The sequence below is a fragment of the Alosa sapidissima genome, chromosome 20 (genome assembly GCF_018492685.1).
Source record: "Alosa sapidissima isolate fAloSap1 chromosome 20, fAloSap1.pri, whole genome shotgun sequence".
Classification (NCBI taxonomy): domain Eukaryota; kingdom Metazoa; phylum Chordata; class Actinopteri; order Clupeiformes; family Clupeidae; genus Alosa; species Alosa sapidissima.
In genome coordinates this window covers 18,159,678-18,176,723 of record NC_055976.1, presented here as the reverse complement: position 1 = coordinate 18,176,723, position 17,046 = coordinate 18,159,678, and the positions used below count along the sequence as shown (strand labels likewise).

At 40.3% G+C, this 17,046-nt stretch overlaps 4 long non-coding RNA genes across 5 annotated transcripts; all 4 read left to right on the top strand.

Annotated features, from left to right (window-relative positions):
• Positions 1–4,336: 4,336 nt before the first annotated feature.
• On the top strand, positions 4,337–5,640 carry LOC121694583. Its single transcript, XR_006025828.1, has 3 exons — positions 4,337–4,387; positions 4,634–4,942; positions 5,228–5,640. It is a non-coding gene; the product is annotated as an uncharacterized LOC121694583 (long non-coding RNA).
• Positions 5,641–5,878: 238 nt separating this feature from the next.
• On the top strand, positions 5,879–6,820 carry LOC121694584. The gene is made up of 3 exons (XR_006025829.1): positions 5,879–6,082; positions 6,321–6,355; positions 6,503–6,820. It is a non-coding gene; the product is annotated as an uncharacterized LOC121694584 (long non-coding RNA).
• Positions 6,821–8,716: 1,896 nt separating this feature from the next.
• Positions 8,717–9,027, top strand: LOC121694579. Its single transcript, XR_006025822.1, has 2 exons — positions 8,717–8,892; positions 8,981–9,027. It is a non-coding gene; the product is annotated as an uncharacterized LOC121694579 (long non-coding RNA).
• A 254-nt stretch (positions 9,028–9,281) lies between these two features.
• On the top strand, positions 9,282–14,920 carry LOC121694580. 2 transcript variants are annotated; one of them, XR_006025825.1, is made up of 4 exons: positions 9,282–9,388; positions 9,641–9,673; positions 14,494–14,728; positions 14,815–14,920. It is a non-coding gene; the product is annotated as an uncharacterized LOC121694580 (long non-coding RNA). The 2 variants fall into 2 exon arrangements; XR_006025824.1 differs by having other exon boundaries at positions 9,303–9,388; positions 9,626–9,673.
• The last annotated feature ends 2,126 nt before the right edge of the window (positions 14,921–17,046 follow it).

Sequence of the window (17,046 nt, the reverse complement as noted above, 5' to 3'; positions counted from 1 at the left end):
GAGAAAGAGAGGGAGAGAGAGAAAGAGAGAGGAGAGAGAAAGAGAGAGGAGAGAGAAAGAGAGGGAGAGAGTGAGAGAGAGAAAGAGAAAGGAGAGAGAGAGTGGGAGAGAGAGAGAGAGAGAGAGAGAGGAGTTTTCTCTTCAGGCCACTGCTGTTGTATTGGAGCAAATCAGGGGTAAAGAGTGGTTGGCTGGAAGATAGAGGGTAAGGGGTTGGGGCAACAAGTGGAGTTTTACTCTTAGCCACTCAGAGATTTGAACCTTAATCACTTAATTTCTGTTGATTATAGGTTACGTTACATTTATTCATTTGGAAGAGACAACTAACATGTGAGAAGCAATCAATATTCAAGTAAATTAAAAGACCTTAGAGTGTGCTAATTCAGCATGACAGTGGAAGGAGAACAGGTAAAAAGTGCGTAGTTCAGTTTAAGTGGCTTGTTATGGTGTTAGAGGTGTTAGACTGTGATACGAAAATGATGGTGACTGGTTTTGCACAACGGGCAGGCATATTTTTAGTGACTAAAGGTGATGACTCACATTTTAGCAAAGTTCTTGAGGAGACCAGTTCCTATTGCTGATTGGATGATCACAACAAGTTGCCCATTGTTGAGTTTGTTGTTAGAGTTCCACAGAAATAATTGTGAATGCCCAAACAACATTGCTCTGCGAAACTGTCTTGCAGCATTGCTCAAAAAATATAGCAGATGTTATCATCAACTTAATTGTTTTGATTGTGGCAATATGTGCAATGCTGTAACATCTGAAAGAGGGGTAAAATAACCTCTCTTGAGAGTGCATAAACTGTGCATCATGGTACCAGATTGAAGTCCTGTACATAAAATTCCCATGTCTGTCTGGAGTACATGATCCATTACTCACATACATGGCAATGTGCACCATGCGACCACTGTATCTGGTTTCATGCGGAACCGGGGAACGTTCCGGAAGCCTCCCACCGACAGGATCGGTCTTGGGGAAGAGAACAGGATGTCTATGTGTTGGTGGTCCAGAAAAAACCCAGCCGGACGGCCAGCGCTGGAAGAATGAGGCCCCTGATTGTTTTGATCATCCTCACAATTATCCTGCCTGGTTAGCTCGCATGAAGAGAGGAGGGCACAATTATCTTAACGCCACAGATTACCTCAACTGCTGGCAAACAGAACCAAGCCTTTGCCACATTCCGACAATTCCCGGCTGATCAAGGGAATAATGGTTGGAACACCCGAGGCCACCCAAGACCGCATGTACAGTGAATTACCCACTTCAACAAGTACATCATGCACTATCATGACCCCAGCACCCCCCAGCTCTGGTACCCCCCAAACAAACGCAAACACACACACACAGACACATACTGTATACACATACATACACACAGACACACACACACACACACACACACACACACACACACACACACGCACAGTCTCTCAAACACCACCACACACACAGTCACACACACACATTTACGGACTCAAAAATATAACTACAGTCACAAAGGGTTACCAACCACTCTGTCACACACACACAAACATAGTCACACACACACAGCCCCCCCCCCCCCCTCAGCAACCCCCCCCCCCACACACACACACACACACACCCACCTCATAACTGGACATTGAATGTTGTGCCTGTCTACTTGCATTTGTTGAGTTCTCATAATAGAAGGGTCCCCGCAAGGTCAGCTACCAAGCCCACCTACCTCGCTGTGTTTCAGGTCACTTGCCTCAACACACACACACACACACACACACACACACACACACTCAGTAACAAAGACACACACATTCAATCTCTCTCTCATGCACACACACTTGCACAAGCACACACTCAATAATACATGTGTACACACAAGCACAAACACACAAACACACACACCCACACTAACACACACACACTCACCAACAAAGACACTCTCTCTCTCTCTCTCACTCACACACACACACACACACACACACACACACACACACACACACACACACACACACACACTTGCACAAACACACACTCACTCACTCACACACACACACACACACACACACTGGGCTGGATGGCTGTTTATCAGTACAGGAGACTGCCCATGGTAATGAGTCTGGTTTGTTTTTCACCGTGCCCTGGCAGGGGCAATGGAATGTCGGTGTGGGGGCAGGGGCGGGGCGGGGTGGGGTGGGATTGGGGTGGCTAATCGCTGCTTTAGGAGATGGAGGGTATGTTTGGATTTCGGGAGGGGATGATGTTGTGAACCCAGTCTACAGCTGACGCAGATGATGTTAAACAGTGTAGTTTAATTCCGTTTCCATATTCATGACAAATGTTGATTCAATTTGAAATTCCAAACCATACTCGTCTAAGTAAACAAATTCAGTCTGGGCAAGGTAGAGTTAGTTATTGATGCAAGTTCAGGCTATTTTCTGCAAGGTCCAGTTTAGGCCCGTGATCTTTGGACTGAGTTTGTCAAACATTCCTCATGTAAAATAGAATCATAATGGATAGTAGGCTCATTTTCTAAGTAGGCCAACCATAATATATTACTGTTTGTAACAAATTGCATATCAATACATTTACTTAAAAACATAAACATTTACTTGTTTTCCAAACAAACCACACAGCTGATGACATACCCATGCTAAGTGATTTATTTCTGTTATATATTTGGCGATGATGTGTGCTGTAAAAGCTTTTACTGCCCTTTTCTGGTCTCCTCCTGACCAGCATAGAACTACACAGTGAACAGCCTGGACAGCTGGTGTGTTCTTCATACAGTTCAGGCTTAGGCTACTGTATACCATCAAAATTAATTTGAAGAGGTTACATAGACCCGCCACTTACAAAATAACTTTAACTGAAAAACTACACAATGCCACTTGATTAATACATGAAAAAAACTTCCCAGTAAAGTCAGAGCCTAACAACAATCCATAGACTTTCCTGTGGCATGAAGGCCATGCCTCTCCCTTTAGTGCAGAGCCATGCAGACAAGTGCTCCTCAGTGTTTAGTCAGGTCTCGTCCAAACTGATCAACGGATGTGCTTACTCAACAGCAACCACTAGGTGTCCTCACTGTACATGGTGTGGTGTCTAATCTAATGCACCTGAGACTTGAATGTTTTGTTGAGTGATACTGCACTGTTATACAAGTGTGATGAATATAGGAAGAAGGGTTCTCTGATCTACAAAGACACTTCTTCATCAACCCCTTCTTCATCACTATCTCTGCATCTCCACGTCTTTGAAGAACCTCTCTTTTCCATGACCGTCACACGACTTTCAATTTTTTTACCCACGGCTCAGAGGACAAGTCCATGAGGGCAGTTTGATTTAATTCCATACTGACTAAGCATGTAGTGATTATTTGGCTGATCAGTGGCAGCGACTACGATGGTGATCAGCAACATCATGCCAGTGTGATGAGGAGAGGGAGAGATTCTTTCTTCAGTTCAAGAATTAGTGTGCAACAGCTGCTGCACACAAGCACAATTCACACTGCCAACATCACCTACAGTCAGCAGCACATATATGCACTTAGAGAAAACATAGCAGCAGTAACAGGAGCCACACAGAGACCTAAATGCCCCACCAGTCATCACAGGGGAAGTTGATGGACTAAATAGGTTCCAGCAGGACCCTGTAATGATAACACAAGGCTGGGTCTCACATGAGTGTTTTTCCACTTTGGGCAGTAGTGTTGTGCTGCTGGTTTTCATCCACAGGTGCTGCTGAGTTTTCATCTTCTCTGCTCCTTCCAATTATTCCTCTACTGCCCTCTGGTGGTCAAAAAGCATTATAGCAGCATGTTTTGTCAAAACTCATGAGATGGTTTGAACTGACCATTTACTGACACAAGGAGACGACCAGCTGCAGTTTGTGTGATCTGTTGAGGTTTTATTAGTAAGAGAGAGAGGGAAGGGAGTAATTCTGACTTGATCAATTACCACAAAATGGACAAGTATACAGAAACGATTCTCTAGCAAAAAAAAATTGACCAGCCATCGCATCCGCAACTCTAGTGCATGGCTGTTGTCATGTGAAGGTACTGATTGTTGATGTGCAGTTATGCAATTGACTCACACATACACACACACACACACACACACACACAAGATATACTTTGATTGTGAAAGTTGGACAGGACTGATACAATGTAATGCATGGAATGCTGCTATAACTTTCCTACTTCCTGAAGATAATAATAGCAATTTGACTGTTGACCACTTGAGACATAGTTGAGCTTCATGCAAACCACAATGTCCTGTAGTCATCATGCTACATCCTGTGTTCACTAATATATCATCTGAATAAATCAGCTAGTCTATCTCCTTCCTCTGCATGATGAGGACAGTGTATCTGCCGCTCTTCTTTCATCTCCTGATGCAGTGTCATGGTAAGAATAGTGACTTCACCTAGTAACAGTAGGATTAAGATGCAGAGTGTTGGTGATCCATGAGTTGTTGCATGCGTTTGGAAACATACTGTAAGTGCAAGATCAGTAGTCTTAATTTGTTGGTTTTTGTGATATATTTGCACAGAAAGTCAGCGCACGAATTATTCATAACATTTCTTTATGATATAATATTTCTTTATAACATGATTGAAATAGTTTATTTTGAAGTTGATTTGCGTTCTACAGGGTCCACTCATTTTCCTCACCTCAAGAAAGGGGAGGACGTAACTCTGTCCTGTAAAACATGTCAATGGGAGGTTGACATAAATTCAGACAACACAGTAGATTGTAAAATACAACAGAGCAATTTCTCACAAATGCCACAAATCTGCCACGCCATTAAAAAGATTGATTCTAAAGGCTGTCAGATCATTGTCAAAAGTGGGATCTTTGCCTGTGTGAGTAACTTCTCTACTACAGATGTCTCTCTTTATCCATTCAAACCTTCCTCTCATCACATGGAGTCCTACATCATTTCTCAAGCAGAATCCGAGGGTAAGTTTGAAAGAGATTATTCATTTAAAGCAGAAATGTGCAGCTTTTTTTAAGCATGTCTTATCTTGTACAAACGAATGTGTTGAACATAACACAACGTCCATTGTTTTTAACACATCTCTATGTCCAGATAGGGGCAACACGGTTTCTGTTGTTTCGTAGGCTCTGTGTACAAGAACAATTGAATTGAAGAAAGAAAATACATTACAAATATTAAGACAATTACTTCAGAACCTTGACAGCAGCACCATATTAACATTGCATTTTCTATTTCTGTTCTCACAGTGCTGTCTGAATCTACCAATGAGAGTGCAGTGCGTGTGTCTACAGGAGGACTGATTGATCTCACATGCACTTCTCAAGCAAAGGGGCATTCCAAATACCCCTTTGTGGTGTACTGGATCAAACTCAGTCATAACAGCAGCATATGCTTTACAATTCACTATCAGATTATGGGCTGCATAAACACTGTGCTGCTGACAGTGGTGTGTTGATTCAGATATCAAACACAACGCAACGTGTTGAAGCTTGCAAGAACCATAATCTGATGATCAGCGATGCCACTCACTCCATCAGTGGACAGTATCTGTGTATATTACAAGTTTATATCAATGCTAATCAGAACTGGAAATTACTCACCAACACTACAGTCAATGTGGAGGATCCAACTGGTGATAATATTAACTTAATAACTTCTAGACTGGGCTACAGTGTTAAATGATATAGGGCCTAAACAAATTTACAATTATATTATATTATTAACACATGTACAATTATATTATATTATATTACCACAGACCCAGATGGTATTTTAAAACAGTTTTAAAACACTATTTTCATCTGGTTTTCTTATATTACCCTATTTATTCTAATTATTAGAATAATATGGAAGCATTTTATTACAAAGAAACTGCATGTTACCAGGGTTCCTTTGTTTATCTTTAAGAGGATATGACGCTGATATTTTGTGTTCTCTAGGATCCTTGTCAATTTATACTGTCCATCTTCTAGAGGAAATGACGCTGACATTTTGTGTTCTATATATGAGCCTTGTCGATATTGTCGGTGTGACAATGTTTGTTCTTTTCATTGTTGCCATGGTCATCATTCTACTGCCCAGAAGAATAACCAGAACCCAAGGTGAAGCACGCACTCAGAATAGCATTTTTAAAACATTAATTTATGACAAATGTTAAAAACACACTAAACATTTGTCATAAATATACCTTTTAGTGGATTTTATTGTTTTGTTATTGCAGAATCCAGATCTGAAGTTAGACAGAGGTAATGCTTTCAGTGTCATTCTGTACTCTTTCAATAATAACAACAACAATAATAACAATTCACAAAAGTAACAGGCTTCTCCTGCTTCTTCCAGGAATAACAGTGAAGAGGGATTGTCGGATGAGAACTGTAAGTTGCTCTGAAACTGTCGATTTTTCTTGAAGAAAAAAAGCACCTTTTCACTGTACCTAATGTGTGTGTGTGCGTGTGTGTGTGCACTGTCTGTACATGTCTATATACATTTGTGTGTGGTATACATTTGCATTGCTTCTGTAGGCTCCCCTTATGCAGTAGGCCAGGGAGAGCAGGAAGAAGCGGTCTACTCACTTGCACAGCTGAGTCAGACCTGTCAGGAGATGAGGGTGTCATGAAGAGCAACCCAATATATGAAACCTCACTGTACTAGGCTATATGTAGTCAATGTACTGTCTGCTCCCTATAAATTCCTAAAGCAGCTACAGTCCACTCCATGTGATCAAGTTTAAGTTAGTTAAGGTTAAAGACTCGAAGCCGACTCGATCGACTGAATGTCAGGCGGACAAACTAGGTCCCGCATCCAAGTCCAAGCTGGGTTCTATAAAGCGCATTGGGACATACTGTTCATGTTATGGCACTATTTAAATAAAGTTGAATTGAATTAAACTGAACTGAATTTAATTGAATTGCATGGAATGAAGAACAAAGGGGATATATATACATAAAGATGATGAAATTAACCAGATTGTGCAAAAATAGCAGTATACTCTTAGAAAAAAAGGTTCCATCCTTTGATACAAAAAAGGTTCTTTATGGGGAACCATACAAGGTGCCTCTATAGAGTGTCTCTGTATTTTGGTTGCTCAAACCATTCACAAACCCGTTCTCCTGTTCTCTTATGATCGTCATACCCATAATGACCACCAGAGGGAAACAGCTCCCCTCCCACTCTTGTTCCGTGAGGCGCTGACTACTTGCCTCTGTCTACACACCAGATGAGCAAATAATGTGTATAGTTTGAATATAGTGAATACTGTTTTGATGTTTTTTTTTTTAATACTTGCCTTTTCATAGAGGAAAGATCTTCATTAGGCTTACTTGTATCATTCAGATGACCTACAAAAACGTAGTTGCCAACCATGTTTTAGGATGTCAAAGCACAATTTACTTGGTAAAGTGTAAAGATAAGACCGTGAGAAAATATCATGTCACCTTTTGCTTAGTGTTGTAGCTATAGCAACCACAACCCAGACCATAGACTGTATACAGTCTATGACCCAGACAGTTAAACCCTAAGCTCTCAGTTCTCAACTGCAATGGAGGAGCATTTGCCCAAGTGTCAGGGAGAAAGAATACTTTCTGTGTGCATCTATACAATGGACAATTACTTCTTGGCATATATAGCATATTTTCAGCTTCTTCCAAAGTGATGTATATATTATTAAAGCAAGACGATGGAAGAATTCACATGGAAAAATAACACTAAAAGGACACCCAGTGTGTAAAGAGTGTCACTTCCTGCACGGTATGAAAGTAACTTGGTGCAATACCAGGCATTTCAAGCTCGCATGGCAATGACAGGGATGCCATTCTCCCTATTATACAATATGTCCTATTACATATTACCAAAAGGTAAAACAACCCTACAGTGTTTCTTTAAAGATATGTAGGCCTAGGTTCTTTTTACCTTAAAATAATGGCTTAATTTCTAAAACAACAAACAACTAAATCAGTTTTTATGTTGCTTTCAGCTTGTCTCCTTATAGGTGTTTAGAAGATGATCAGTGTCTGAGAGACGACGACGACTGTGCAGCACAGCAGAAAGAGCATTATTGACTATTATTAGCCTATGATATGGTTGATTATTATGATGTTCAATGTTATGACATTGCACATTTAGTTATAATATGTGGAACATATTTAATATATTATTTAATGTCCATTTCACTCAGTAGTTTTTATGAAATACATTATTCTTATTTGGGGTGTGAGAATGGTGAAACGTCCCCATTTCTTTGAACTTCTCGTCGGAAGTCGTTATTTTTCTAAACCGTATTGAGTGCTAAATGACAGTTCTCCACATCGTCCCCTCATCAGCATTCTGTACAAAACAAGTCAAGCACTTCCTCATGGTCATTCTGTGCCGTGATGGAGACACTGTGTTTCACTCTTCTGATCTGTTTATGATACAATGCCATGGTAGGACAAGATCTTTTTCAGGTTTTGCTACTTTTTTAATAAAATGTTTATTAATATCAACAAACTTGTTTATTAATATCAGCATTGTTTTATTATCAGTTTATCAATAACAGCAGTTTAATAAATATCAGTTACCCCCAAATACCCCCCCAAAGGGTCCACTCATTTCCATTAAATACAGAAAGGAGAGGAGGAGGCAACACTGTCCTGTGGAACATGTCAATGGGAGGCTGATGTGGACTCAGACAACACAGTGGACTGCAGATTATCAAAGACCAGGAATTATTCAAATAGACCAGAATGTCCAACTGGAAAACTGGACCTATGCAAAGAGATAAAGCGAAGTGAACCAAATATGTGTGACATCAGTGTAAAGAGGGGATTCTTTGCTTGTGTTAATGACTTTAAATCTGGCTCTTGCTTCATTCATCCATTCAAACCCTCTGCTCATCATGTGGAGTCCTTCACTGTTGCTCAGGAAGAACCAGAGAGTAAGTGTGAATGTAGGATCCCCTTTAATGTGAACAGCAATAGTAACGACATGTCATATTTCATTTCAACATTTCACTTTGTTCACAGTGGTGTCCGAACCTGTAATGGAAAGCTCAGTGAATGTGTCTGCAGGAGGATCAGTTAATCTGACGTGCATTTTTACAACAAAGGGGAAATATTCCAATTAGCCTTTTGTGGTGTACTGGATTAAGACTGGTGCTGAGAGCAGCACATGTGTGTACTCATTTCATTACACTTCATATGATGATGGTGGTGTTGATGGACACTGTTCCATTGACAAAGATCTTCTGCTGAGGAGATCATACACATCCCACCCTTCTCTCACTGATACCAACACCCATAACCTGATGATCAGCAATGCTGCTCACTCAGACAGTGGACAGTATGTGTGTGCCTTACAAGTGAACAAGAACCAGCAGCACTGGACAATAATCACCAACACTACAGTCACTGTGGGTGATACAATCAAACCTGGTAAGAACATGAGCCTCGCTTGAAATTCAATTTCTTTCTCAGTGCTTCATCTTTTGCGATGGAACAGATAGTTAGATACATATTTTAAAGACCCTGACATGGATGTGCAACTTGTTTGATTTGTCTGGAGCTGACATTCTTTTCTTATGTGATCCATCCATGCATATCTCCATGGGTGTGACTAAATAATGGATGGTAATACACTGACTACCTCACTATGGTATTTGTCATGATAAGATGTGTATACTGAAGCCAATCCAACAACCACTGGAATTACCACTGTTGGTAAGTTTAGCTTGTACCCAGGGGGCAAAGGGGGTTTAGATGAAATGGGCTGCTGTAAAAGGTTGTTATATAAAAATGAAATCTATGATGTCTGAGGATCACAACCTGGGTGGACAACCCGGTCAACAAGCTGCTGGAAACTTGCAATTAGGGTCAAAACAATGCTACCTCAAATTCTGCTTTAACTCCCCGGAATCACCCAATCATGCTAAAAAGGTTTAATTATATCCATGAATCCAGGGCCATATCTCCCTGATACTTTATGCTAGAAACAAACTGAGCACACCTTTCAAAAGAGTGGAAGATAGGCTTGATTGTACATGTAATTAGAATGTAAGAGTTAACAATGCCTCTTAATTCATAGGTATACAAAGATATTTATAAATATTTAAAGAACATTCCATTATATTCGGTAGCATTCTTTTCCCTTTGTTGTTAAAATAAACAAAATACCATGTGAAGTTAACTTTTACAGATGAAATAATATTTTGATCATTTTACTAACCAGACTTCAGACCCATTAACACATTTAGAGGGAATTCAATTTCAAGCCTATGATTGCCTATCAAGTCAAACAAGATCCAAGAAAGGTTTACTGTTAATCTGTTAACTGATGTGAATTGTAGTACAGCTCTGTTTCTATACAGTAGGCCTACATAGTTTGCATATTTATGCAAGATCTGTTATTTGTATTATAATGTCTAGTATTTCTAATATTCTTTCACAAGTGGGATAGCTTTATTTATTCTATCGAAATTAAAAAAAAGGATTTCAGGATTTGGGGTTAGGCGGGTTATTCTGGAGTTCAATCCAGGTGTTTGGAGTGTAAGATAGACAACTAAATGTTGAAAGACTAAAACACACAGGAGTCATGTGTGGAGTAGTTTTTTTTAAAATATACTGATTAAAACAGTTACATTAAGCAGCAATTTGTAAAACAAAACAAAAAACAATTAATGAAACAGGCAAACAGAATACAATTCAGGGTGATAACTAATTTCTGTAATAATGTTTTTACCATTTGTTTAGCTGTTTTCAGAGTCACTGCTGCTGTTGCTGCTCTCTAGTGTTTCAGCAGATAGATAGATAGATAGATAGATAGATAGATAGATAGATCCCCAGGGGAAATTCAAGGTCTCAGTAGCATACAGACATCACACACACATTCACTAACAGTAGAAAAAAGAAATTAATGGTATATAATATAAAAAAAACAACTAAGCAATAAGGACAGTAGAAGATAAAGAATATACTAAATATACTAAAGTACAAATTATACTTAATAACAGTTAATCTAAATCAATTCTAAAAACAGTGATTTATCAACAGGCGCTTGCAATGACTGAGGCAGGGACTGAGCCTGTGATTCTCTGTGCATAGAAAGGTAAGGTGCTCTGTGTGAGTGAGTGTCATGGTGATGGTGCAAATGAGTAAGTCCAACAGTGCAACAGTGCAAGAATAAAGTCTAGAGACCAGCATAAAATAAGTATGGACATATCAGCGAGTATAGGCAAGGTAATATAAAAAACTATAGAAAAAACTATATCTATCTATCTATATTAGGACTTGAGAAATGAAGTGATGTCTTGATGTCTTTCACAGTGTTGGAACTTGTCCGAGGCGTAGACTCAAGTTAAAGATGTGCTTCAGTGGCTTCCCCAGTTCAGCAGCACAGGCCTTGAGTAGCCTTGGACACAGTCTGTCAGGCCTTGGGGTTTCTTTAGTTGAACTCTTACTTGATCTGCTGTGATGATGGGGGGTGTGGGGAGGGGGAGGGGTGCATCTGGGATCTGTGTGCGATTGCTGTTGACTGAAGTCATTGTCACCTCATTGTTCGTGATCGCTATGTGGGGGAGGGGTGCAATATCCAGTGATGGTGGGGGTACGATAGCCTGTGATGTGGACGTGAGTGTTGCACTGGTATTGAGGGGGTGTGGGGGTGCATGGGGGCTGGGGAATGACCACCTCCTTGATGTCCCTGTCAAGGATGCCAGAGTCGTGGACACCTCAACAGGCACAGGCAAGGAGGCGTCAGGTGGGGGCAGGGCGTGAGGTGATGGTGGCTTAGGTTGTTGGGTGTCACTGGGATGCAGAGCTGGAGAGACTGGGAGGTGGGGGTAGGGCAGGCACGCAAACAAGAGCAATGTCTGAGTCAGCAGGGGGTGGTGGACAGATCACTGCCATTGGAGCTGGAGCAGGGCAGTCAAACCTGTTGTAGAAGTGGTTCAGCTGGTTCACCCTGTCCAGGTCCCCCTCCACAGAGCTGCTGCTCTTCTTCAGGCCCCTGGCAAAGGCATCCTATGTAGCATGGAATTGCCCTCTTTGCACAGGAGCAGCTCTTCTGACAACCCTTAACACAACCACATGATATTGCCATGGCCATTGACACAGGCCAGGCAGGCTGTGTAGATGGAATTGAAAATGCTTGGCCCTCATCCAGAGACCATCCAAAATTTCTGATTTTTTACTGCCCAAGCGATTCATCATTATTATAGTGTTCATATTAATAGCGACTTGAAATACAACCCCAAAACAGAAAAAGTTGGGACGTTGTGCAAAATGCAAATAAAAACTAAATGTGATAATATACAAGTCTCGTAAACCCATATTTAGCAGAAAAAAGGACACAGACAACATAATGTTGAAAATGAAAATTTGGACTATTTCATGGAAAATATATGTTCATTTTGATGCCAGCAACATGTTTCAAAAAAAGTTGGGACGGGAGAATGTTTATCACTGTACTGCTTCACCTCTTCATCTAACAAAATTCTGTAAATGTTTAGGAACTGAGGAGACTATTTGCTAGAGTTTTGAGAATGAACTCTAGCAAATAGTCATTACTACACGATTTCAGTTGCTCAACAGTATGGGGTATTCTTAGTCATGCTTTCCATTCCATTATGCACCTAATTTGACAAATCTGAACTGCAGACAGGCCATTTTAGCACCTGGACTCTTTCTAAATACTATTTAAATATGTGCAGAATTCATTTGGCCATTGTTTTCCTGAAATATTCAAGGTCTTCTCTAGAATAGATATGGCAGTATATGTTGCTCAAAACCTGTATACATCTTTCAGAATTGATTGTGCTTTGCCAAATGTGCAAGATGCCCATGCTGTAGGCACTAATGCTCCTCCACACAGTCATAGATGTTGGGTTTCGAACTGAGCACTAAAACAAGTTGGATAGGTTGGATACATGGATAGGCCCTCTCCTCTTTAGCCCAGATGAGTCCATGATTTCCAAAAACAATGGCAAATGTTGATTGGTCTAATGTTACCTCAGTTCATTTTAAACAAGCTTTTGGTTGTTAGAATTTTACAATGACAGGTGTAGAAACAGGTCTGGTGTTGATGCAGTGCCATCTGAGGTCCAGAAGACCACGACCATCCAATGTGTTTTTCAGCTCCTTCCCTTGTCCTGTAGATGATGGACCCCCCAAATACTTCACAATTTCATCTTAAGAAGCATTAAAATGGCATTGTTTCATCATTTGTGTGATGAATACCCGTACATCTTTACTTCTAAGAGACCCTGCTGGGATGCTCTTTTTCATACCCAATCATGTTGCCAGTTACCCTAATTAGTTTTCTTTATCATTACACACCTTTTCCAGCATTTTGTTATCCCTGTCCCAACTTTTTTTGAAACATGTTGCTGGTATCAAATTCAAAATTAAAATATATATTTCATGAAATAGTCAAATTTGTCATTTTCAACATGCTGTCTGTGTCCTTTTTTCAAGTAAATATGAGTTTAAGAGATTTGCAGATTATTACATTCTGTTTTTATTCACATTTTACACAACGTCCCAAGTTTTTCTGTTTTGGGTTGTAATTGTTTTATAATGAAAATTGAAAAGCACTTAGGCTACCATGAAATTTCTCAACCTTGATTTCGCCAGCTTCTCGATATTTTATCGCTGCCGATGTCTTTGCAGTCCACAGCAGCAATAAGTGGTTATTTATTGCCTTCTAGTGGTGAAATGAAAATCCAAGTAGCCTAGCCTATTTTACATGGGATTTTCAACAATACAGGAAGTAGCGTTAACATAATCGTGCACCACTGCAGAAGAAGACGTTGTGTTTTTGATGTGTTTGTGGACTAAGTTTGTGCATAGTAAAAGTGCAAGGATACAAAGACAGAACCGACTGATATCTTATTTATGGACTGTTTTACAAGATCACCTTTTCGGTAAGTAGTATACGTAAAACTATTTGATCAATCAAAACTATTTTCTTTGCAGCAGGCTAAGCTAGAACTAGTGCTAGTGGAGAAACATGGATAATTAGCAACAGAAGTTCAAAGTCTTTCAATGTAACGTTACATAATCACAACTATATTTCATACTGCTTGTACAATCAAGATATCGTTTGAAAGCTGTATTCCCGTTGTGTTGGTAGGGCTGTAGATTTCACAACTAAAATGATATATAGCAGAGATATGAAAGCAGTTATGGATGATGGCATTTGATCGCGGCTGCTAGCTGCCATAGGGAACTGCAAAGAGCTTCAAAAGCGTATTTTTTTGCGGGGGACATGCATACTTTGAACACATCCTACAAGTTTCCAGCAGCTTGTTGACCAGGTTGTCCACCCAGGTTGTGATCCTCAGACATCATAGATTTCATTTTTATATGACAACCTTTTACAGCAGCCCATGTCTGATTTCGTAAAAAACGGGTGTTTTGCCCCCTGGGTATTGACATTTCTCATGGAAGGCATAATGAATAATGCAGTGAGGTGTCTGAATAAAAGTAATGCTATGCATTAATTGAAGTAGGACTGATAATAATAACATAATGTTTACTTATAGAGCACCTTTCTAAAAACAACTCACACAGTGCAGATCAAACACTCCCCACCCCTGGAGATGCTGGTAAGCGCAATGGAAAAGCATACATCTCCCTCTGTTGAAGCACTATGATGATATGATTTGAAATCATATTTTTCAGAATTCAATCCTATCTACATGGCTGGCGTAGTAGTGCCCATTATTCTCATCGCTGTCGTCATCATACTACTTAGAAGGAGATCAGCCGGGACCAAAGGTGAAACATTTACATGTGTTTTTCCAATATGATTTTTATTATCATCAACATAGAATTCAGTTCGTATTTTGTTTTTGTCTTTACAGCGCCTCAAACTGTGATATCCCAAAGGTAACCTTTTAGATCTTGTTGTGTGTTTTGATAATTATCATTTGATAATGATAATTTATTTTCATTGGGATGGGTCTCTAAAGCTATGAGCAGATATCTTTGTGTGATTTTTTCTCATTACTGTCTCCTCTCCTCACTATCCCTCCTCATTACTGTCTCCTCACTATCCCTCCTCATTACTGTCTCCTCTCCTCACTATCCCTCCTCATTACTGTCTCCTCATTATCCCCCCTCATTACTGTCTCCTCACTATCCCTCCTCATTACTGTCTCCTCATTATCCCCCCTCATTACTGTCTCCTCACTATCCCTCCTCATTACTGTCTCCTCACTATCCCTCCTCATTACTGTCTCCTCATTATCCCTCCTCATTACTGTCTCCTCACTATCCCTCCTCATTACTGTCTCCTCATTATCCCTCCTCATTACTGTCTCCTCACCAGGGGCGGTTCTAGGGGCGGGGCCACAGGGGCCCGTGCCCCATCTGAAATCTCATTGGCCCCTGACTGGCCCCTTTACCGTCTATCATCAATAAGTGTCAAACTTGTTGAGAACGACGATCAGAGATGCAATTCCATTCCCAAACAACTGGTGGCAGTAATGCACCTATGAAGCTTGAAAGCTAAAGCACACAGTGAACTGTAAAGGAAAGAATACATTTGGCTAACCAGAAATGTCTCTGCTAATGTGAAGAAACGATACATTTGGCTAACGGAAGTATAACGTGAAGAACTGATACATTTGGCTAACGAAAGTATCAGCTAGAATTCTAACGTGAAGAACCGATGGCAGCGTGTCATCCTCCACAGAAGTTTCTTGGTGAGTCACAAATCTCTATGTTGGTTATCATCATTATGTGAAAGGGACGTTTATTTAATATGTTAAGTTTGTCAATTAAATTACGAAGCAGCAGCAAGCTTGCAGTGAACTGTTAACTGACTTAGTCAGTGAACTGTTAACATTAACTTAACGTTAGGTTACTTGAGTTGAGGTTTGATTGTTATTCATTGTTAGCATGCTGATAGATTTTATGTATGGAAAGGTAATGTATGAAGTGTTTGAAACGGTGTTATATGAAATGCAGAGAAATGGACAGGAAAGAGACAGCTTTTAAGAGAGTTCAAAATGTCCAAGACATGAAGAGAGAGCAGCTATTATAAGCATATTGAGAACATGCAATTGAACGTGAAGAACCTGCACACTCACCGTATGTATCAGAATGCTCTGCGTCTGCAATCTGTGCATCAGGCCCTATCAAATCATAACAGTTAAATTATTGTTGAAATGTCTGACAGGATTATTAGTCTTTGATCATCACATGTTTACCTTTAAACTCAAAGGTCCTCCTTCTGTAGAGCTCAAACCCAACCAGGAGAGCGACACCAATAACCAGCAGGACCTCAATCACACTCCCACGTAGCAGGGAAACTGTGTGCACTGAACACAACAAAGATGACACAACTTCTGCTTTGAGAAATTTAGCCACGCCCATGATAAGCATGGATCACATAAGAAATGAATGTTAGCTTCAGACAAATCAAACAAGTTGCACATCCATGTCATGGTTTTCAAAAACACTTATCTAACTAGTTGTTCCAAATCAAAAGATAAAGCACTGAGAAAGAAACTGAATTTCAAGTGAGGCTCATATTCTTACCAGGTTTGACTGGATCACCCACAGTGACTGTAGTGTTGGTGATTACTCTCCAGTACTGCTGGTTCTTGTTCACTTGTAAGGCACACACATACTGTCCACTGTCTGAGTGGGCGGCACTGCTGATCATCAGGTTATGGGTCTTGGTATCAGTGAGAGAAGGGTGGGATGTGTATGATCTCCTTAACAGAAGATCTTTGTCAATAGAACAGTGTCCATCAAAACCACCATCATCATATGAAGCGTAATGATGTGAGTACACACATGTGCTGCTCTCAGCACCAGTCTTAATCCAGTACACCACAAAAGGCTGATGGGGAATAATCTTTCTTTGTTGTAAAGATGCACGTCAGATTAACTGATCCTCCTGCAGACACATGCACTGAGCTTTCCATTACAGGTGCGGACACCACTGTGAACAAAGTGAAATGTTGAAATGAAATATGACATGTCGTTACTATTGCTGTTCATATCAAAAGGTATAATACATTCACACTTACTGTCTGGTTCTTCCTTAGCAACAGTGAAGGACTCCACATGATGAGCAGAGGGTT